The sequence below is a fragment of the Pelophylax lessonae genome, assembly GCF_965119305.1.
Source record: "Pelophylax lessonae genome assembly, chromosome: 8".
Taxonomy (NCBI): Eukaryota; Metazoa; Chordata; class Amphibia; order Anura; family Ranidae; genus Pelophylax; species Pelophylax lessonae.
The window spans coordinates 25,758,543-25,782,867 of NC_138775.1; positions in this window are offsets into that span (position 1 = coordinate 25,758,543).

Genomic DNA, 24,325 nt, shown 5'->3' on the forward strand with positions numbered 1-24,325 from the left:
AGGAAATGGGCACCGCCCGCTTCCAGGACACTTCTCTACTGCTGGATAGCGTGATGGCGTCCTCAAAACCTGATGTTGCTTACGCGTTTTGAGGGAGGACCCTCTTCCTCAGAGCCAAAATCGCCATGGCGCCCTTCTCTTGTTTTCTTGGTTTCTTAGGGCTACGCTATGTGATGAATGGGGTCACTCATCCTAGCACAGGGGTAACGCCTTGCCTGAAGGAGTGGTCATCCATGCCCAAGACCAGGTGGGGGCCACGGTCATGTGAAAAATCAAACATTAGGGCAGTCCCCCAACTCAGAGATAAGCCACTTGTGTGTAGTGTTGTATGCAGAGTTCCTCCAGAAGACATTGTCCTTTGTCCTGCATACTTGTACAGGTGTATGTGTTGCATTAGGAGGGACATGCAGAGCCTATGCCCACTTTACCAGTCAGCGACAGCGTACCTCTGTTACCTCACTCCCAGTAACAGAATAGGGTATTGCCGAGCATATAGAGCGGACCTCATGCGTGATTTCACTTAACTCTTTTCTTTCCATACCAAGTGACCAGGCCTATATCCCCGTATTGCTAGTCCATTCCCGGTGACCGATGGAGACGAACAGCTAGGGAGGCAGTCCAAGCTTCGACCCCCCTCGCTGCCAGAGGAACCTGTCACCTACCAGGTACCACGCCAATGACTGGTTGCTGTTTTCCTTGTAGTCACTCATGAACCTTTGCTGTAACAATGTTACACATACCTCTTAATGTTATTACAGACTCTGGTTGGACCCCACATGTACCAGGACCCCACATGTACCCCTTAAGTAACTTAAGACCAGGCCTTGACCAGTTGAAACAATGTTACTGAACTTGTGGCAGAACATGTATAAAATGCAGTAAGGTCTTTTCCCTAACTAAACCTAACTGGCTGCCCCAGGGTACCTGCACAGAAGAAGTCTCTTTGAGAAAAGTTCAAACTTGGCAGTACTCTAACAGAGAATTCCATGTCCAGGAGTCCTCTGGCAGATCGGCATTCCCGAGCTGACAACAGATCCCAGCGAGTCCTTAGTGTAGGTTCCCAAAGGTTTCCTTTTTATATAACATGAGAGGGAGGCTGGACTCCAGGGAAAGCCTGCAAACACACCAGGGAAATGGCAGCAAAACATTAACCCTTTCCCTCTGACCTGAGCAGCCGGTTGCCTACAGGTTCATCTGAGGTGTGAAAATTCAGGAAATGGGGGATCATCTAAAGTATGAAGGTGCAGGAATTGAACTGATCTGAGGTGTAAAGATGCAGCAAATGAGGGATTATCTTCGATCTGAAGTTGCAGGAATTGGGCTGATCTGAAATGCGAAGGGACAGGAAATGAAGAATCATTTGAGGTGTGGAGGAGCAAGAATTGGACTCATCTGAGGTGTGAAGGTCCCGGAATAGGGACTTACCCGTGGTGTGAAGGAGCAGGAATTGGGGCTGATCTAAGGTATGAAAGTACATGATTTGGGACTGGTCTGAGGTGTGAAAGTATGGGAGTTGATGCTGGTACGAGATGTGAAGGTGCAGGAATTGTGGTTGATCTGAGGTCTGAAGGTGTAAGAATTTGGGCTGATCTAAATGTGCAGAATAAGACCAGTAGATATCATGGAACAAGAGCGTTTTCACACTCTTGACATTAGCTTGGACCCTTAGAGGCAGGCCATTGGACACCAGACCATGGGAGACAAGCTGGACATTGGCCCTATTCCGTCAGAGGTGGCCCCGGAAATCAGGCATTGAATCATTCATCAAGCTGGGCACGGGGCACCAGACCATCAGGGGAATCCGGCACAGAAACATCAGGCTAGGCATCCGGCACAGGACCATCAGGCTGGGAGTCTATGGAGCCAAACTGGACACTAGACAGAGAACCAGTATCATCAGACTGGATAACAGGTAACATGTCACTGGAGTCAAGCTGGCTAGCTGGGACACAGGTTGGATGCAGAGTGGCTTCCACTCTTAGATGACTATAAGACCTGCATATTACAGTGGCCTGCAGTGACGGATGATGCGAGGATCATAGGGTCAACAGGTTCCGGTAAGCAGACTTGCCCCCCTCATAGTGATGATGAGCATGTACATCTTTTTCACGAAAGCTGGTGTGGGGATTCTACACTATCAATTTTATATTTGATCTATATATTAGTGTGTTAGTGACTTATTTTGCATATTTGTGTAGCACTTCTTTTGTATTATGGGTGTAGAAACAAGCTGGAACACATAAACAGGTGTACATGCAGCAAAACTTGAGCACAGGTTAGCCTGGATGTGCGCCCAAGGGCATTTAGGGAAAGGCAAAGGTAGGACTTTTGAGCGAGCACAGGTTTTCCAAGTTTTACATAGGAACAGGAGTTCTTATGGAAAGAGGGCCACCAGAGTCCACAAGAAACCAAAGAAAACGTTTTAGTAATCCACAGGTGCCTGTCCGTCTTGGCGTCAAGTGCTTCAGAAAACACTGTAAGCCTATGTTGTTGTTCAGTCATTTAGTCGTGTCCGACTCTTTGTGACCTCAGGAATCATAACACGCCAGGCTTTTCTGTCCTCCACTAATTCCCGGAGCTTCCTTAACTTCATGCTCATTGTTTCAATTATGCTATCTATCCATCTTGATTTCTGTCGTCATCCTCTGCTTTTTTCCTTCCATGATTCCCAGCATCAGGGTCTTTTCCATTTAGTCCTCTCTTTGCATTAGGTGGACAAAGTATTTGAGTTTCAGCTTCAGGATTTGTCCTTCCAGTGATTATGTAGGGTTGATTTCCTTCATGATTGACTGGTTTGACCTTCTTGCTGTCCAAAGGACTTTTAAGAGTCTTCTCCAACACCATAGTTCTTCAGCGTTCAGCCTTCCTGATGGTCCAATTTTCACAGCCATAGGTTACTAATGAGAATACCATAGCTTTGACTATACACCATTTTGTTGGTAAGATGATGTCTCTGCTTTTTATAATGTTGTCTAGGTTTGCCATTGTTGCTTTTCTCCCAAGAAGCAAGCGTCTTTTAATTTTATGGCTACAGTCACCGTCTGCCATGATCTTGGAGCCTAGGAAGATAAAATCTGTCACTGTTTCCATTTCTTCTCCTTCTATTTGCCAATGAGTTATGGGGCCAGTTGCCATGATCTTAGTTTTCCTAATGTTCATGTTCAGGCCAGCATTTGCGCTCTCCCCTTTCACCTTCATTAAGAGACTTTTTAATTCTTCTTCACTTTCTGCCATTAGTGTGGTATCATCTGCATATCTCAGGTTATTGATATTTCTCCCAACGATCTTAATTCCGGCTTGTGATTCGTCTATCCTGGCATTTTGCACGATGTACTCTGCATAAGCCTATGTTGGAGGGGAACAAATAGCTTTCCAGGGGGTAGATTGGGTGGAGTGCTAGACTGAGCCTTTAAAATAGAGCCCAAAAGGTCAGGGGAAAGGGCCCCCATCACTTGTGCTGGTGTCACGTACCTTGTGGCTGAGCCTGATGTGCAGAAGGAGGCCTCTCGTATAGCCCCGACTCAAGAACCACTGATGTTGCGACAGTGGTCGCATGAGTGCGGTGATATACAGGTTCCCATGTGGGTGAAGAAGGTGAATGGTAAATTCGTCACCAGAGCTGGTTGGTAAGCTTGAACTGAGGACAGTAGACAGCGGATACCGGGTTGGTGGTAGCGACAGCAGCAGTAGTGACTGGACGCGTGGTCAGACAAGCCGGGTCGGTAACAAACAAACAGATATGGCCACAAACAGCAGGCAAGGGATAACCAGAATACAGGTAGAGGTCGGCAAAACACAGGATCAGGCAGATATCAGAAGGTAGAGCAAGCCAGGGTCAGGATAGGTAGTGATCAAGCGAAGTCAGGGGCAAGCCGGGTCAAACACAGCAATCAACAGGATCAGATGCAAGGAAACAGGAACATCTGCAGATCAAACAGCAAAGGACTAGTGCAGCTGCTGCACTAATATAGGCCACAGGACGCCAATGTAAATGGTTACCGGTCATCTGTGCGCAGTTGCGTTTGCGGGCTTCTGCGCACTAGCACACGTCTATTCACAGCTAGATGGGTACCTGCAAGTCTGCGCCTGCGCACTTCTGTGCACCTCAGAGTCACTGCAATATCATGATTGGTACGTTCCTGACAGCTGGTGGTAAGATATTGTCGAACTTAAAGGAGGTCCAGAATGTGGTTTAAGGCTGCGTGACAAGGCATCCGTCTTGGCATTCTTAGAGCCTGGACACAAATTTCCTGAACATAAGTTTTCCAGACCTGGGTCTCAGGTAGTTACAGAGGGTATTTTTAGCCTCTAGGAGGGGTAGAGTTAGGTAGGAAGTCTATCGGACAATCGTTTGACCAATGAGGGAGAACAGAAGTGGCCTTTTCAGAGAACACATTAGCAGAGTGAGCAAAACAGGTAGGGAGAGCTGGGACCACGAGGGGGCCAGTAATTGGGTGGTTTTATTGCAATTCTGGAAATAGGTCTCGGACCAGAACCTAATCTCCCCTGTAGCCCAATCTATGTGTGGGTTATGAAGTTTAAGCCAAGAATAACCTAAGATAAGGGGATAGGAAGGAGAGTTTATTAAGTAGAAGCTGATTGTCCCCCTATGAAATTCCCCAATGGTCAGAGTAATAGGTACAGTGCACAAGGTGACCAGGCCCATGGACAAAAGAGGGTTATCAGCAGCTAAGACTGAAAGAGATTTGTGCACATTAGTCAAGGTAATTTATAGACGGCATGCTAGGTCACTATCAATGAAATTGCGAACAGCACCAGAATCTATGAAAGCTGAGACATGATGGGAAAACGTGGCAGAACTAAGTTTCCACTAAGTTAATGTCACGCTTACCCCTAGCGCAGGTGGTCAGGAACTATAGCTAGCTTCTGTGTTCTTCATCTATACCAACTCCCTTTCCCATAAGGCAAGTAGGCCTATTGGTACTCGGTTGCCCCCAGGTCTGATACACAATGTTATAGCGCCTGGCTACCATGCCGGGGCAGGCGCAAACTGAACACAACAAACAGGTACTTGCGGTTGGCAGGCAGGTAGAGTGGTTAGTGACAGTCCGGGTTCAGGGCAAGCTGAGTTCTGAGCGTACTCCATATCAGATTCAAAGGTCACAAGCATGAGACTGCATGCTTGGCTGGCTTAAATCAGGTTTGGTCTCCACCCAGAGACTGGCTACCTCAATTACCTTGCAGCTGGACAGGCAGACAAGGGGAATGCATCACAGCTAAATCCAGTGTTCTGGAATGAGACCAGTAGCTGTCATGGAACAGGAGCATATACATGCTCCTGAAAGGTGTGAAAGTGCAGGAATTTGGCTGATCTGGGGTATGAAGGTACAGGAATTGAGATTGATCTGAGGTCTGAAAGTGTGGGAATCTAAACTGATCTGAGGTCTGAGGGTGCAGTAATTGGAGCTGATCCAACATGTGAAGGTAAACAAATTCAGCTAATCTGAGGTCCAAGGGTGCAGGAATTAGTGTTGGTCTGAGTTGTGAAGGGCATTTTGAGCTGTATTGAGGTGTGAGGATGCCGGAACTAGAGCTGATCTGTAGGTGCAGGAATTGGGGCTGATCTGAGGTGTTAAGGTGCAGGAATTGGGGCTTATCTGAGGTGTGAAGGTGCAGGAATTGGGGCTTATCTGAGGTGTGAAGGTGCAGGAATTGGGGCTGATCTGAGGTGTGAAGGTGCAGGAATTGGGGCTGATCTGAGGTGTGAAGGTGCAGGAATTGGGGCTGATCTGAGGCGTGAAGGTGCAGGAAATGGGACTGATCTGAGGTGTGAATGTGCAGGAATTGGGACTGATCTGAGGTGTGAAGGTGCAGGAATTGGGACTGATCTGAGGTGTGAAGGTGCAGGAAATGGGACTGATCTGAGGTGTGAATGTGCAGGAATTGGGACTGATCTGAGGTGTGAAGGAGCAAGAACTGGGACTGATCTGAGGTTTGAAGGTGCAGGACCTGGGGTTGATTTTAGGTGTGAAGGTTCAGGAATTGGGGCTCATCTGTGATGTGAAGGTGTGGGAATTTGGGTTGATCTGAGGTGTGAAGGTGCAGGAATTGGGACTGATCTGAGGTGTGAAGGAGCAAGAACTGGGACTGATCTGAGGTTTGAAGGTGCAGGACCTGGGGTTGATTTTAGGTGTGAAGGTTCAGGAATTGGGGCTCATCTGTGATGTGAAGGTGTGGGAATTTGGGTTGATCTGAGGTTTGAAGGTGCAGGAATTAGGGCTGGTCTGAGGTCTGAAAGTGCAGAAATTGAGGTTGATCTGAGTTGTGATGGTTCAGGAATTGGGGTGATCTGAGGTTTGATAATGTGGGTATTGAAGCTGGTCTGAGATGTGAAGGTGCAGGAATAAGGATTGATCTGAGTTGTGAAGGTGCAGAAAAGGTGGCTGATCTGGAGTACGAAGGTGTAGGATTTGGGGTTTATCTGAGGTACGAAGGTGCAGGAATTAGTTGAGGCTGGTTTGAGGTCTATGGCACGCTATCATCCACTGACGTGTTGGTTTTTTGAATACTTATAAAATGTTGAAAAGCTTGTTAACCCACTCTCTAGAATCTCAACATCAGCCAATTTCTCCCACTGGTGTCTCTGCAAAAGCACACCTCTCTCCATAATTGTGTGGGCAGCTTTGATTCCATCAATGACATCACATAAGCCGGAATTAGAATTTTTTACAGAGTAATATGTCAGCCATCAATGTTAAAAGGAATGCCTGTATATTTTTATGTAGACAGGAAAAAATGCTACCCGAATTAATGTGAAAAGTGCCCTTCCCTAGTTCCAAGAACAGTCTTCAGTTTTGAAGATTAATTCTTGGTGCATAGCATTTTTGACCTGACTCTCATTTATATCTATAAGTATATATAAACCCAAGAATAGTAAATGTTTTAAAGCCGGGCTTGTGCTGGACGGAGCTCACGGGAATGCCACAGCGGTTCCCAGTGCTATTCCCTAGTGCTTCATGTCATCTTATCAATCGTGAGTATGTATTATATCAATAAATTAAGTCTTTTAATGCACTATTGGAGCTTTTTCTTCCTTCTTTAATATGATTGATGACTACCTGCCTATGGTGATCTGGAGCATTTGGGGATCACATTGCTCTCTTTGATGCTCTTATTGATGTGTCCTGGTGACTTATCTTGAGATTATGACTGTATCCCCCCTTAGTTGGATGAGATGCCTGTTTAACCACCTTTAACTTAGTGGTCCTTATATTCTGGTAAGGAGATCCCTGTACCACCTGGGGTGTGAAGTGTTCTTACCAACCTTTCAGACACCCTTCTCTCCTGGGAATTCTGGCTTCTCTGGATTGTCTGCTATGAACTATGATGAACTTTTAAAAATATGTTTTTTACTTACAGCATTTAATTGATACTTTTATTGTATTCAATTTATTTATTTAGGTGGTTTTATTTACAAGTTTTCTAGCGCTGCACTATTTTTTATAGGGATCCATATCCTTAGTCTGCTTGTCTTCAGCAAACTGCTTGCGGGCTTTCTTAGTGGAGGACAGCCATGCAGACCAATTTGATGCAGTGTGCGGCGTATGGTCTGAGCACTGACAGGCTGACCCCCCCACCCCTTCAACCTCTGCAGCAATGCTGGCATCACTCATACCTCTATTTCCCAAAGACAACCTCTGGATATGACGCTGAACATGTGCACTCAACCTCTTTGGTTGACCATGACAAAGCCTGTTCTGAGTGGAACCTGTCCTGTTAAACCACTGTATGATCTTGGCCACCGTACTGAAGTTCAGTTGCAGGGTCTTGTCAATTTTCTTATTGCCTAGGCTATCTTTATGTAGAGCAACATTTCTTTTTCTCAGATCCTCAGACAGTTCTTTGCCATGAGGTGCCATGCTGAACCTCCAGTAACCAGTATGAGTGAGTGAGAGCAATAACACCAAATTTAACACATCTGCTCCCCATTCACACCTGAGACCTTGTAACGCTAACAAGTCACATGACACTGGGGAGGGAAAATGGCTAATTGGGCCCAATTGTGACATTTTCACTTAGGGGTGTACTCACTTTTGTTGCCAGCGGTTTGGACATTAATGGCTGTGTGTTGAGTTATTTTGAGGGGACAGCAAATTTACACTGTTATACACGCTGTACACTCACTACTTTACATTGTAGCAAAGTGTAATTTCTTCAGTGTTGTCACATGAAAATATATAATAAAATATTTACAAAAATGTGAGGGGAGTACTTACTTTTGCAGGATACTGTATGTGCCACTTTGTGTTGTTCTATTACATAGAATCCCAATAAAATATGGTTATGTTTTTGGTTGCAACATGACAAAATGTGGAAAATTTCAAGGGGCATGAAATCTTTTTCAAGGCACTGTACGTGTGTCTGGCAAACTTCAGGGTCAACTTGTAAGAGTTTCTAGGTATGACTTCAATCAAGGGGAGGACGATACCATAAGAAAGAGTTACGAATTTCTGGTAGCATTAAAATAAGATTATTGTAGAAAAACTGTGCACAGAGAAGCTGCTAATATGATTGAAGATATGAACTCGTTGCACCCAGCCCCTTTTCTCTGTACTGGGGGGGGGGGGGGAGTTATGAACTCGTTGCACCCAGCCCCTTTTCTCTGTACTGGGGGGGGAGGGAGTTATGAACTCGTTGCACCCAGCCCCTTTTATCTGTACCGGGGAGGCTTCACAAACTAGTTGCACCCAGCCTCTGTTCTCTGTACCTCGGGGAGTTTCATGAACTCGTTGCACCCAGCCCCTTTTCTCTATACTGGGGGGGATTTCTAGTACTTGTTGCACCCAGCCCCTTTTATCTGTACGGGGGGGGGGGGGGGGTGTTTCGTGAACTTGTTGCACCTAGCCCCTTTTCTCTGTACCGGGGGGTTTCATGAATTTGTTGCACCCAGCCTCAGCTCTCGGTACTGGGGAGTGGGGGGGTTGTTTCATGAACTTGTTGTACCCAGCCTCTGTTCTCTGTACTGGGGGGGGGGGGTTTCATGAACTTGTTGCACTTGCACCTAGCCCCTTTTCTCTGTACCGGGGGGGGGGGGTGGGGTTTCTTGAACTTTTTGCACCCGGCCTCTGTTCTCTGTACTGGGGGGGTTTCATGAACTTGTTGCACCTAGCCCCTTTTCTCTGTACCGGGGGGGGGGGGGGATTTCATGAACTTGTTGTTGCACCCAGCCTCTGTTTTCTGTACCGGTGGGGGGGGGGGTTCATGAACTCGTTGCACCCAGCCTCTGTTCGCTATACCGGGGGGAGGGGGGGGTTTCATAAACTCGTTGCATCCAGCCTCTGTTCTCTGTACCCAGGGGGGGTTTCATGAACTTGTTGCACCCAGCCCCTTTTCTCTATACTGGGGGGGATTTCTAGTACTTGTTGCACCCAGCCCCTTTTATCTGTACGGGGGGGGGGGGGGGTGTTTCGTGAACTTGTTGCACCTAGCCCCTTTTCTCTGTACCGGGGGGTTTCATGAATTTGTTGCACCCAGCCTCAGCTCTCGGTACTGGGGAGTGGGGGGGTTGTTTCATGAACTTGTTGTACCCAGCCTCTGTTCTCTGTACTGGTGGGGGGGGGGGGGGGTTTCATGAACTTGTTGCACTTGCACCTAGCCCCTTTTCTCTGTACCGGGGGGGGGGGGGGGGTTTCTTGAACTTTTTGCACCCGGCCTCTGTTCTCTGTACTGGGGGGGTTTCATGAACTTGTTGCACCTAGCCCCTTTTCTCTGTACGGGGGGGGGGGGGATTTCATGAACTTGTTGTTGCACCCAGCCTCTGTTTTCTGTACCGGTGGGGGGGGTTCATGAACTCGTTGCACCCAGCCTCTGTTCGCTGTACCGGGGGGAGGGGGGGTTTCATAAACTCGTTGCATCCAGCCTCTGTTCTCTGTACCCAGGGGGGGTTTCATGAACTTGTTGCACCTAGCCCCTTTTCTCTGTACCGGGGGGGGATTTCATGAACTTGTTGCACCCAGCCTCTGTTCTCTGTACCGGGGGGGTTCATGAACTCGTTGCACCCAGCCTCTGTTCGCTGTACCGGGGGGGGGGGGGTTCATGAACTTGTTGCACCTAGCCCCTTTTCTCTGTACCGGGGGGGGGGGGGGGGTTTCATGAACTTTTTGCACCCAGCCTCTGTTCTCTGTACTGGGGGGGTTTCATGAACTTGTTGCACCTAGCCCCTTTTCTCTGTACCGGGGGGGGGGGATTTCATGAACTTGTTGTTGCACCCAGCCTCTGTTTTCTGTACCGGTGGGGGGGGGGGGTTCATGAACTCGTTGCACCCAGCCTCTGTTCGCTATACCGGGGGGAGGGGGGGGTTTCATAAACTCGTTGCATCCAGCCTCTGTTCTCTGTACCCAGGGGGGGTTTCATGAACTTGATGCACCCAGCCCCTTTTCTCTATACTGGGGGGGATTTCTAGTACTTGTTGCACCCAGCCCCTTTTATCTGTACGGGGGGGGGGGGGGTGTTTCGTGAACTTGTTGCACCTAGCCCCTTTTCTCTGTACCGGGGGGTTTCATGAATTTGTTGCACCCAGCCTCAGCTCTCGGTACTGGGGAGTGGGGGGGTTGTTTCATGAACTTGTTGTACCCAGCCTCTGTTCTCTGTACTGGGGGGGGGGGGGGGGGTTTCATGAACTTGTTGCACTTGCACCTAGCCCCTTTTCTCTGTACCGGGGGGGGGGGTTTCTTGAACTTTTTGCACCCGGCCTCTGTTCTCTGTACTGGGGGGGTTTCATGAACTTGTTGCACCTAGCCCCTTTTCTCTGTACCGGGGGGGGGGGGGGATTTCATGAACTTGTTGTTGCACCCAGCCTCTGTTTTCTGTACCGGTGGGGGGGTTCATGAACTCGTTGCACCCAGCCTCTGTTCGCTGTACCGGGGGGAGGGGGGGTTTCATAAACTCGTTGCATCCAGCCTCTGTTCTCTGTACCCAGGGGGGGTTTCATGAACTTGTTGCACCTAGCCCCTTTTCTCTGTACCGGGGGGGGATTTCATGAACTTGTTGCACCCAGCCTCTGTTCTCTGTACCGGGGGGGTTCATGAACTCGTTGCACCCAGCCTCTGTTCGCTGTACCGGGGGGGGTTCATGAACTTGTTGCACCTAGCCCCTTTTCTCTGTACCGGGGGGGGGGGGTTTCATGAACTTTTTGCACCCAGCCTCTGTTCTCTGTACTGGGGGGGTTTCATGAACTTGTTGCACCTAGCCCCTTTTCTCTGTACCGGGGGGAGGGGATTTCATGAACTTGTTGCACCCAGCCTCTGTTCTCTGTACCGGGGGGGTTCATGAACTCATTGCACCCAGCCTCTGTTCGCTGTACCGGGGGGGGGGGGGGGGGGTTCATGAACGCGTTGCACCCAGCCTCTGTTCTCTGTACCCAGGGGGGTTCATGAACTTGTTGCACCCAGCCTCTGTTCTCTGTACTGGGGGGGGGGGGTTTCATGAACTCGTTGCTCCCAGCCTCTGTTCTCTGTACCATGGGGGGTTTCACAAACTTGTTGTACCCAGCCCCTTTTCTCTGTACCGGGGGGGTTTCATGAACTCGTTGCACCCAGCCTCTGTTCTCTGTATCCGGGAGCGGGGGTTGGTACAGCATACACCTGTCTGACAATCAGCTATTATGGGATACCTGTGATTGCTGCATTCCTCTGACTGCATAAACATTTACATTGCAGCAGGGAGGCTCAGATCTAGGATGATGTTGGGGTCAGGGAGTTTGTTGACTGTGGCTGCTTGTGTTCAGCATAGAGAAGGGGAGCGGGGGGAATGAGGAGAGAGGAGTCATTGAAGACACCAATAACCAGGGGAGGAATGAAATGTAGAAATGTAGAGACAACAGCAAGATCTATTTTCCCTGAGCAAATAGCACACAAAAAAATGTTGCTTGCCTTGGTTACAGCACAGAAGTGTGTCAGCTGCAGCTCTCCAGGTGTTAGGGGAACTGCAAATCCCAGAATTTCCCAGCCTACGGATTTAACAGGCCGTGATGAGAAGGGTCGGGGTTATGCATTAACAGGGGTGGCAGCCTGGATGCATATAGTAAGCAGTCATAGGCGTGCGCACAGGGTGTGCCAGGTGTGCCTGGGCACCCTAATCACCCCTTGTGGTGCAGATTCCCCCTGTTTAGACCCCTGATATTTCACCAAAGCTCCCTAACTGTGCTAACAAAAAAAAAAATAAAATTGTAAAAAAGAATAAAAAATAACAATAGAACTACAGACACCGATCTCTACCCTACTGACACCATCAGTATATACACATAGATATGTCCTTGGGCTTTGGGGTGCACACCCTAATGCAATAGGCTGCGCACACCTATGTAAGCAGTGTGCGGTATGGCGTTCTTTTCATGAAGGCTAATGGCAGATTCACTGTGGATTAAACAGTAGATGTATATTACCACTCTGCAAATCTAATATTGTTCTACACTTAGTCCTTCTGGGAATATTATGATTATTACTGCAGATGTTTTGGGGTGACAACTACTATCAAGAAGCTTTTAGTTGACAATAAGTACCTCTGATACCTTCAAGCATCTATGGGATTGCTCTCCCTTTTGGGACCACTTTATATGCTAAACCTAAAATTTTAGGTCTACCTATTAGCTTCTATTGGCCACACTGTATTTTTGGAAAGATCCACACTGCATGCACCGATCACCCGTACCTACCAGCTTTTATACCGCTCAGTGATGAATTATGCTCCTGAAGAAGCGGCTCCGCGAAACACGTTGGGCTGACACTTCCATCACCACCATATAGCACTACGGCCATGCTGACATCCCCCGAGGGGCTTCTGGTAACCTTATCACTATCCGGTCATTTGACCAGTATTGCTATTGGAGTTTATGATTCTCTTTTACTGTCTATGCCAGTGTTTCTCAACTCCGGTCCTCAGGGCACACTAACAGGCCAGGTTTGCAAGAAAACTGAAATACATCCCAGGTGATATCATTTGTTGCTCAGTAATTACAGTATTCTAGTCTGCATCTCCCCAAGGTAATATTTAAAATCTGGCCTGTTAGCAGGGCCAGTGCAAGGATTTTTGCCGCCCTAGGCAAAATAAAAATTGCCGCCCCCCCCCCCCCCCCATATGCTCTCCCACCTGAGAGGGGTTAAAACCAGTGGTGGCTAGTGCTCCATCGGTCGGGGGGGGGGCGTTTAGATAGACCTGGCCTTGGACCCCCCATCACTCCAGAGTCCAGTCCACACCATATTCCCCCCCCCCCCCTCCGGGCACCAGTTCACTTACCTTGTTCTTCCAGACGGCGACGGCTTCCCCCTCAGTCTCCTCCATGTCCCCTCTCAGCGGCCGTCTCCTCCCTCCTCCTCCACCAATAGGAATGGATGCCATCTCCTTTGGCCAATTGGGAAACAGGCCCTAGGGCACGCTTCCTGATTGGCTGGGAGGAGAATCAGTGTGGTAATAGCAAATATTAATTCGCTATTGTCACACAACTGGGTGGGCTCTGCGCCCCGAGCCCCCCCTTTTTTGAAGCCTAGTAGAGCCTCTGGCTCAAATCATGTGCTTCATAGAAAAAAAAAACCCTCATTGGAATCCATGTATCCGGTGCCCTGCATGTAGATTAGGGGGTCGGACGCATGGATGGGGGGGACGGCGCCCCTACGCCCCTAATGGAAGGGGTGGCCGCTACTGGTTAAAAACCTTTCAGTGACTTATGGTAGGTCACTTACCTTGGGTCAGGCTCCTGCTAAGTTGCGCCCTAGGCGGCTGCCTAGGTTGCCTTACTGGTAGCATCGGCCCTGCCTGTTAGTGTGCCCTGAGGACCGGAGTTGAGAAACACTGGTCTATGCTAAAGAATTATTTTGATGTCTTATCCCCCTTTTTTTTTTTTTTAACCACTTTAAGCCCAGAAGATTTTACCCCCCTTCCTGACCAGGCCCTATTTTGCGATTCGGCACTGCGTTACTTTAACGGACAATTGCGTGGTCATGTGACACTGTACCCAAATAAATTTGATGTCCTGTTTTTTCTCACAAATAGAGCTTTCTTTTGGTGGTATTTGATCACCGATTTAAATTTTTTGCGCTATAAAGAAAAAAAGAGCGACAATTCCGAAAAAAAAACACATTCTGCTATATACAGTGGGTACGGAAAGTATTCAGACCCCCTTAAATTTTTCACTCTTTGTTATATTGCAGCCATTTGCTAAAATCATTTAAGTTCATTCTTCTTCCTCATGAATGTACACATAGCACCCCATACTGACAGAAAAACACAGAATTGTTGACATTGTTGCAGATTTATTAAAAAAGAAAAACTGAAATATCACATGGTCCTAAGTATTCAGACCCTTTGCTCAGTATTTAGTAGAAGCCCCCTTTTGATCTAATACAGCCAGGAGTCTTTTTGGGAAAGATGCAACAAGTCTTTCACACCTGGATTTGGGGATCCTCTGCCATTCCTCCTTGCAGATCCTCTCCAGTTCTGTCAGGTTGGATGGTAAACGTTGGTGGACAGCCATTTTTAGGTCTCTCCAGAGATGCTCAATTGGGTTTAAGTCAGGGCTCTGGCTGGGCCATTCAAGAACAGTCACGGAGTTGTTGTGAAGCCACTCCTTCGTTATTTTAGCTGTGTGCTTAGGGTCATTGTCTTGTTGGAAGGTAAACCTTCGGCCCAGTCTGAGGTCCAGAGCACTCTGGAGAAGGTTTTTGTCCAGGATATCCCTGTACTTGGCCGCATTCATCTTTCCCTCGATTGCAACCAGTCGTCCTGTCCCTGCAGCTGAAAAACACCCCCACAGCATGATGCTGCCACCACCATGCTTCACTGTTGGGACTGTATTGGACAGGTGATGAGCAGTGCCTGGTTTTCTCCACACATACCGCTTAGAATTAAGGCCAAAAAGTTCTATTTTGGTCTCATCAGACCAGAGAATCTTATTTCTCACCATCTTGGAGTCCTTCAGGTGTTTTTTAGCAAACTCCATGCGGGCTTTCATGTGTCTTACACTGAGGAGAGGCTTCCGTCGGGCTATTCTGCCATAAAGCCCTGACTGGTGGAGGGCTGCAGTGATGGTTGACTTTCTACAACTTTCTCCCATCTCCTGACTGCATCTCTGGAGCTCAGCCACAGTGATCTTTGGGTTCTTCTTTACCTCTCTCACCAAGGCTCTTCTCCCCCGAAAGCTCAGTTTGGCTGGACGGCCAGCTCTAGAAAGGATTCTGGTCGTCCCAAACGTCTTCCATTTGAGGATTATGGAGGCCACTGTGCTCTTAGGAACCTTAAGTGCAGCAGAAATCTTTTTGTAACCTTGGCCAGATCTGTGCCTTGCCACAATTCTGTCTCTGAGCTCTTCAGGCAGTTCCTTTAACCTCATGATTCTCATTTGCTCTGACATGCATTGTGATCTGGAAGGTCTTATATAGACAGGTGTGTGGCTTTCCTAATCAAGTCCAATCAGTATAATCAAACACAGCTGGACTCAAATGAAGGTGTAGAACCATCTCAAGGATGATCAGAAGAAATGGAAAGCACCTGAGTTAAATATATGAGTGTCACAGCAAAGGGTCTGAATACTTAGGACCATGTGATATTTCAGTTTTTCTTTTTTAATAAATCTGCAACAATATCAACAATTCTGTGTTTTTCTGTCAGTATGGGGTGCTATGTGTACATTCATGAGGAAGAAGAATGAACTTAAATGATTTTAGCAAATGGCTGCAATATAACAAAGAGTGAAAAATTTAAGGGGGTCTGAATACTTTCCGTACCCACTGTAACATTCTCAAAAATAACAATTAAAAAATCAAATGTTTTTTAACATTTTAGGCCAATTTGTTTTCTGCTACATATTTTTGGTAAAAAAAAAATCGCAATTAGCGTATTTTGATTGGTTTGTGCAAATGTTATTGCGTCTACAAACTACGGGAAAGATTTATGTCATTTTTATTGTTTTTTATTTTTTACTAGTAATGGCGGCGATCTGCAATTTTTTAGCAGGACTTCGACGTTGCGGCAGACAGATCGGACCCCTAACTGACATTTTTGACACTTTTGAGGGTACCAGTGACATTACTACAGTAATCAGTGCTAAAACTATGCAATGTTACTGTAATAATGCCATTGGCAGGGAAGGGGTTAACCCTGTGGGTGATCAAGGGGTTAAATGTGAGACTAGGGGAGTGATTCTAACTGTGTGGGGGGGGGGCGTGGCATCTGAAATGACCATAAAGACATGTGATCCTATATAGAAGGATCACAAGGGCTCTATGATAATTCCAGGGAGAAGAACAGTCAGCTGTGTTTACAACAGCCGACCGTACTTCTCTCTCAGCGGGAGCGATTGCGGATGTCAGGCATCAATCTGAGCCGCCTGACTCATGCATCAGCTTCCCCGCTGTTGAGTGGGGGCGGGAGCGCTCACCCCCTAGCTTCCCATGCGTGACCGACGTAGGTCTACGTCGGTTTGCGCAGTAGAGCCACCCTCTTATTTAATTTCATACCCTAATACTATCCTTCTCCATATCTCCAACACTAAACCTAATTGTAATCCTAACACTAACCTTCCCTGTAACGCTAACCTTAACTTTGAAGCTAACAATAAACCCCACTGAATCCCAAACACTAACCTTCGCTATGACCCTGACACTAACATTTTCCGAAACCCTTCCTCTATCCTCAACACATGCCCTAACTGTAACCTTAAACCCTAACCCCCCTCCCTCCCGTAACACTAATCCTACCTTTACCTCTAACACTCACCTTCATTGTAACCCTAACACTAACCTTTCCTGTGACCCTAACACTAACCTTCTCTGTAGGCCTCTATATCCCCAACATAACCTTTAACTCTAACTGTCATGTAACACTAAACCTACCTTTACTTCCATCACTAACCCTCATTGTAACCCGAACACTAACCTCCCTAGACCTCTATATCCCCAACAGTAGCATTAACCCTAACACTAACTGTACCTTTACCTCTGACACTAGCCCTCATTGTAATCCTAACACTAACCCTACCTTTACCTCTAGGATTAGTGTTACATGACAGTTAGGGTTAAAGGAAGGCTTAGTGTTAGTATTACAGTAAGTCTAACACTAACCTTTCCTTTGACCCTAACCTCCATAACCCTCTCTATATCCCCAGCACTAACCCTCATTGTAACCTTAACACTAACCCTACCTTTTCCTCTAACACTAACCCTCATTGTAAGCCTAACACTAAGCTTTCCTGTGACCCTAACCTCCATAATCCTCGCCAAATCCCCAACACTAACCCTCATTGTAACCTTAACACTAACCCTACCTTTACCTCTAACACTAACCCTCATTGTAAGCCTAACACTAAGCTTTCCTGTGACCCTAACCTCCAAACCCTCCCCATATCCCCAACACTAACCCTCATTGTAACCTTAACACTAACCCTACCTTTACCTCTAACACTAACCCTCATTGTAACCTTAACACTAACACTACCTTTACCTCTAACACTAACCGTCATTGTAAGCCTAACACTAAACTTCTCCATAGGCCTCCAAATCCACAACACTAGCCTTAACTGTAACCCTAACACTAACTGTACCTTTACCTCTAATACTAACCCTGATTGTAACTCTAAAACTAACCCTACCTTTACCTCTAACACTAACCCTCATTGTAAGCCTAACACTAACTTTTCCTGTGACCCTAACCTTCTTAACCCTCTCTATATCCCCAACACTAATCATCATTGTAACTCTAACACTAAACTTTCCTGTGATACTAACACTAACCTCCATAACCCTCTCTATATACCGAACACTAACCCTCATTGTAACTCTAAAGGCCCGTACACACGTACCGATCGTCGGCATACAAACGTCGGCGGACGAAAGATCTGCCGATTGTACGCGTGTTAGTATGGTGCCTCCGACAGATGTCTGCGCACAATCCGCGGACAAAAGTCTTTCGTGCAAACATGAAAATTTTTGTCTGCGGACACCAGAACGGACGATTGTTCGCCTGTCAGTACAGAATTCGGCCGACAGACCGCAGATTTGCAAGACTGGGCATGCTCAGAAAATTAAAAACACAGGGAAAGTTAACCATTACATGACATCACTTGCAGTCAGCTGAAGTCTGCAGACAAAATTCTTGTGCTGTCCCTGTGCTGTCTTTGCACTTTTCAACAGACACCGACATCCCGGGGAGAAAAGAGGAACATTTGTATGCCGACCATCGGTACGTGTGTACGGGGCTTAACACTAAACTTTCCTGTGACCCTAACACTAACCTTCGTAAACCTCTCAATATCCCCAACACTAACCCAAATTGTGACCCTAACACTAACCCTACCTTTACCTCTAACATTAACCCTTATTGTAACCCTAACATTAACCCTCATTGTAACCCTAACATTAACCCTCATTGTAACCCTAACACTAACCCTTCCTTACTATACCCTCACTATAAGTTCAACCCTCTCCCAATACCCTTAACACTAACTTGGACTGTAAGCTCCTTTGGGGGAAAGGACTGATATACACATTCTGTGCAAATCTTTACAGATCTTGTCTGAAATATAAAAATCATGAAATCAACAAAATGCTGCAGTCACATAAACAGATAACTTTGCATGGAAGCCTTTTCCCAAAAAAATGAAAAGTGGGGCAGACACCTGTGTATGCGTGCGACAATGAAATAAGTAGAAAACACAAAAATGATGACTTTAAATATCTTTTGTGACATTTTAAACAAAAAAACATGTTATTAAGGGGGATTATTAGGTCAAACAAAAAAAATGCATCGCGTTCTGACTGTTTTTCAGGTTTGGTCAAAATCTGGGGCTTAGGTAAACCCTTGAATGCTTGTAGAACTCTATGAACTTTATACAGCAGAGCAGAGCAGGTCGTGTCCTTATACTTTGTCAACTTCCCATTTTTGGTTTTAATTTATTGACGGATTTGATAAAGATCTTCTTGTTTGAAACACACCATCCAGGAGAAGTTTTTTTTTAGTATTTTCCTTGCATTGTTTTTAAGTGGTTTACAATAAAGGATCTTCTTTTATAGTCTGTGGTTGGTGTACTTCAAAATATGGAGGAGCACATGGATCCTGCACCCCAGGTTTATCTGTGATTAGAGCATTTCGATAACACCAAACTTAACACACCTTCTCCCCATTCACACCTGAGACCTTGTAACACTGATGAGTCACACATGACACCGGGGAGGGAAAATGGCTAATTGAGCCCAATTTGGATATTTTCACTTAGGGGTGTTCCATAGTTGCCAATATTTGAAAAAAAAATGTCCAGGGACACTTTGCAGCACAGCTATCAATTACTTACCACACCCACTTCCCTGAAGCTCCACCCACTCCGCATAATTAATCTCCGACCTATTTATCATCAGACTACAGGGTCTACTCTATATAGAGAGAATTACAGGAAATGAAAAAGGGAATTTCAAACTTAAAGCGGTAGTATATCGCTTTTTTCCACTTTTAACTACAGGTAAGCCTATAATAAGGCTTACCTGTAGGTACAATTAATATCTCCTAAACCGGAACGGTTTAGGAGATATTTGCAGTGCATGCAGCCGCTCACGCGTGCGGCGCATGCGCTCTGAAGGTCTGGCGGACCTTCAGCTTCCCTTGCCGGGAGCTTGCCGGAAAATGACACCCGCGCGAATGCGCGGGAGTGACGTCATCGCGGCTCCGGCCAATCACAGCGCCGGAGCTGCCGAACCCGGAAGAGACACCGAGGTGTCCGGGGGTCCGTGTCGGGGCTTCGTTCTAAGGTAAGTAATTCATAATGAGCTAGTATGCGATGCATACTAGCTCATTATGCCTTTGTCTTGCAGGGTATTTATTTTTTTAGGTTTACAACCGCTTTAAGGCCAAAGTAGCAGAGTTGGAATAATTCTCCCATTTAGCTGCACTACTTTTGCGTAACATTTACGGGCAGCCCGATTAACGGGCGCTTCCAGGGACAATTTAAATTACCCGGGACAGGCTCCTATTTGCCAGGACTGTCCCAGCAAAAACGAGACAGTTGGCAAGTATGGTGTTCTCACTTTTGTTGCCAGCGGTTTAGACATTAATGGCTGTGTGTTGAGTTATTTTGAGGGGACAGCAAATTTACACTGTTATACAAGCTGTACACTCATACATCTATTTCCCAAACACAACCTCTGGATATGACGCTGAGCACATGCACTCAACTTCTTTGGTGGATCATGGAGAGGCCTGTTCTGATTAGAACCTGTCCTGTTAAACCGCTGTATGGTCTTGGCCACTGTGCTGCAGCTCAATTTCAGGGTCTTGGCAATCTTCTTAAAGCCTAGGCCGTCTTTATGTAGAGCAACAATTCTTTTTTTCAGATCCTCAGAGAGTTCTTTGCCATGAGGTGCCATGTTGAACTTCCAGTGACCAGTATGAGAGAGTGAGAGCGATAACATCAAATTTAACACACCTGCTCCACCAGGGAGGGAAAACGGTTAATTGGGCCCAATTTGGACATTTTCACTTAGGGGTGTACTCACTTTTGTTGCCAGCGGTTTAGACATTAATGGCTGTGTGTTGAGTTATTACGAGGGGACAGCAAATTTACACTGTTATACAAGCTGTACTCTCACTACTTTACATTGTAGCAAAGTGTCATTTCTTCAGTGTTGTCACATGAAAAGATAGAATAAAATATTTACAAAAATGTGAGATACTGTATCTGTAGAACATTTCAAAACCACAGGCCATACTTGAAAGGTCTCACTAATTTCTTGTGTTATGATGGGTAATGTCTTATATTGTTGCAGATGTAATGTGTCTTAATTACAGAGTATGAATTATTTTATTACAGTTACTTATTTATCGCGCTCAATTTACACATTCATTTTTATTCATCAGGAGTCCTCCTGACTCTTGAACTCTCTGCTTTATTTTATATAATATTTATTATACATTCACATCAGTCCCTGCCCCCAAGGAGCTTACAGTCTAAGGTCCCTAACTCACATTCATACATACTAAGGCCAATTTAGACAGGAGCCTACCAGCATGTCTTTGGAGTTTGGGAAGAAACCCACACAGACACAGGTAGAACATGCAATCTCCATGCAGGTAGTGCCGTGGCTTGCATTCAACTGGTCAACCCAAGTTCTGCCAGGCGGAAGTGCTAACCACTTAGTCACTGTGCTGCCCCTATCTGAAGATAGCCTTCAAGGCAGGCAGGCAAGCCCACATACACTATATTACCAAAAGTATTGGGACGCCTGCCTTTACACGCACATGAACTTTAATGGCACCCCAGTCTTAGTCCGTAGGGTTCAAGTGAGATATGGGGGACCTCACCTCACCCTGGCCTGCTGTAAGGGGGATTTAGATATAGATCCCCCCTTACAGCAGGCAGGATGAGGTCCCCCTTAAAGATCCCCCTTACAGCAGGCCAGGGTGAAGTGAGGTCCCCCATATAGATCCCGGATCTCACCTTACCCTGGCCTGCTGTAAGGGGGATCTATATGGGGGACCTCACCTCACCCTGGCCTGCTGTAAGGGGGGATTTGTATGGGGGACCTCACCTCACCCTGGCCTGCTGTAAGAGGGGATCTGTATGGGGGACCTCACCTCACCCTGGCCTGCTGTAAGGGGGGGATCTATATGGGGGTCCTCACCTCACCCTGGCCTGCTGTAAGAGGGGATAAAGGGGGATCTATGGGGACCCTGCTCTAAAGGGGATCTATCCCATAGATCCCTCTTTAGAACAGGATCCCCATAGATCCCCCTTTAGAGCAGGGTCCCCAGATCCACTTTAGAGCAGGCCAGGGTCCCCATAGATCCCCTTTAGAGCAGGCCAGGGTCCCCATAGATCCCCCTTTAGAGCAGGGACCCCATAGATTATGTTTTAGTTTACATTTATTTATAAAAGTGTGTGTGTGTGTGTGTATATATGTATGTATGTATATATATATATATATATATATATATATATATATATACAAACACACACGCACATGTGTTTGAGCTTTGGTTTGAGGTGCACACCCTAATGCCATAGGCTGCGCACGTCAGTGATTCTACCTCTTCCCGGCCTCCTCCTGACCCCCATTACAGACTGAAACTCCGCTCCAGGTACTTTCTAGTCCCAACCTGGCCAGCAGGGGAAGATTGGGGGAAGCTTGGAAGAAGAAGCCTCTGCTCAGATATAGTTTACACCATCCATGCTGAGGGGGGGAAGGCCTGCGCTCTGTCCTTGTCTTCTACCTGCACTTAGTAGGTCAGCGGCAGGGACTTCTCTTCACCAGGAATCCCTAAGGCATGTCTGTGGCAGAACAGGTGCAGCCTTTTTATGGAGCATCAGAGCTGCCCCGGGGGCCATTGCCCCCCTGTTCCAGTCCTCCCCTGGTGTGAGGTGCTGCCTGGCAGGATCATTGCCTAGTATATGCAGTATGTAGGCTCAGAAAAAGGTATGTATACTGATTTCTTCCTTACAGTGCAAGATAGGTTAGTGTTTGAGCGTGGAGGTCTATAGATGCAGGGATTTTAGTGTTGGGGTGGACTTCTACTTTAACTATATATATTCCAGTATAGACAATCTCTTCTCCTCAACCACCAGCACATACATTTGCTTGCAGACTATCACTCCCAGCACCAGCTAGCACTGATATAAGAATCTGACACTGGCTCAGTCAGGCCCAAAGCAAATGCCCTTTGCAGGCAGGGACTGCAGGCCCCTATGGTGTAGGAAAAAATGTAAGTCTTTTTAGTGCTAGCTGTCCTACATGTGGCTACTGCTCCCAGTACCACCTCTTCAGGCTTTGCAAGCCCTCCAGGCGGCAGCTGCTCCTTTCCACTGCCCGTGCCACCACAGTCCTCCTGACTGGCTCTGCACCCATCCCAGACTGCTCCATCCCAGTCCTCTCAGGCGTACCTCCTAGTCCTCCTGACTGTTCGTCACTCACCAGCCCTCTTGGCTGTTCCTTGTTCCTCCTGCAGACTTGCCTGGCAGTGTTCTCCTGCTGTCCTCTCCTTGCTCCTGTGCCTCCTGGTCAGGACACCTCTGTGTGTCTTTAGATGGTCCCATCTGCATTCGAGCCCAGGCCCAAGGTCAACCCCCCAGACTGGGGAGCTCCCTCAAAGGCCACCGACAGCCTAACATTCCATCTCCAGCTTCCACCTGAACAACTCCTCCCCAGCTGGGCTGACCCAGAGTAAATGAGGGGGGCTGCCCCCTACCAACCCAAGTTGGGGATTGGTCAGGGCCCTCAGAATACTCCAGGTAGCTCCACCTTACCTCCCCTCCCATTTTTCTAGAAGGTTCCAGCACATTCTAGAAATAGGAGGCAGGTCTCAGGGATACTGCCTGTGAGTCATCCAGCTCTCCCTGGATTTCTGCCAAACCCAGAAAAAAAAACAGAGACAGGCTTGGCTGCCAGCCAAGCCCGCATGCATTTACCTACACTAAACAAAACCTATCTAGACTTCTAGCACTAGAGGGTGCTAAATATGGTAAAATGTTAGCCCTAAATGAGTCATTAATGATAGGAGAGCCTTCCATACCTCCCAACTTTCTGAGATGGGAACGAGGGACCCTATTAGCAAAAGTATTCAGGCATAAGACACACCCCCTGCCACTCCCCCTTAAAGGAGAATTACACAAAAAAAAATCATTGGTTAAACCCACAAGTGTGTTATATTTTTACCACTACTATTTCTTTATACTGGTTTTTGAAATACACAATGTAGCACATTTCTAAATTGGATAAAAGGTTTAGCACTGAGAAACACTTTTTGAAAAATAAAAAGTGCATTCTATATACAACTATATAGATCAGACCAAAATGAGGGACAAATGAGGAGGAAAGAGGGACAGAGGGACTTTGTTCCAAATCAGTGACAGTCCCTCAAAATAGGGACAGCTGGGAGCTATGGGCTTCGAGTCAGGCAAATCCCCAGCTGTGCCCTTTTCACCACTACAACTGCAACTGTTCCAACAAAAATGTACTGATTTTATATGGAAAACTTTTGTTTGCAGAAAATAAAAACATTACCATATAAAAACTACGACAAACATGTTGGAAGAGTTACTAAACAGTAAAAAAAATCATTAAATAAAACAATTTAAGCGACTGAAGGCTACGTGCTGCTCCTTTAAGGGAGTGTCTGGCTGGGTACATAGTTCCCTTTGCTGAGGACAGACTGTTTACTTTGTTATTGGAGTCACAATGCACTCCGTGACCTACAGCTGTGTGCGAATGTGCAAATTTTAAAAGCTGGCAAGATGTGGTATAGATTGTGGAGCATGCGGGCTTCAAGAGACTCCAGAATAGATGAAATGAACTCCAAATATAACACAACAACATTCACCCAGAAATGTCATGTG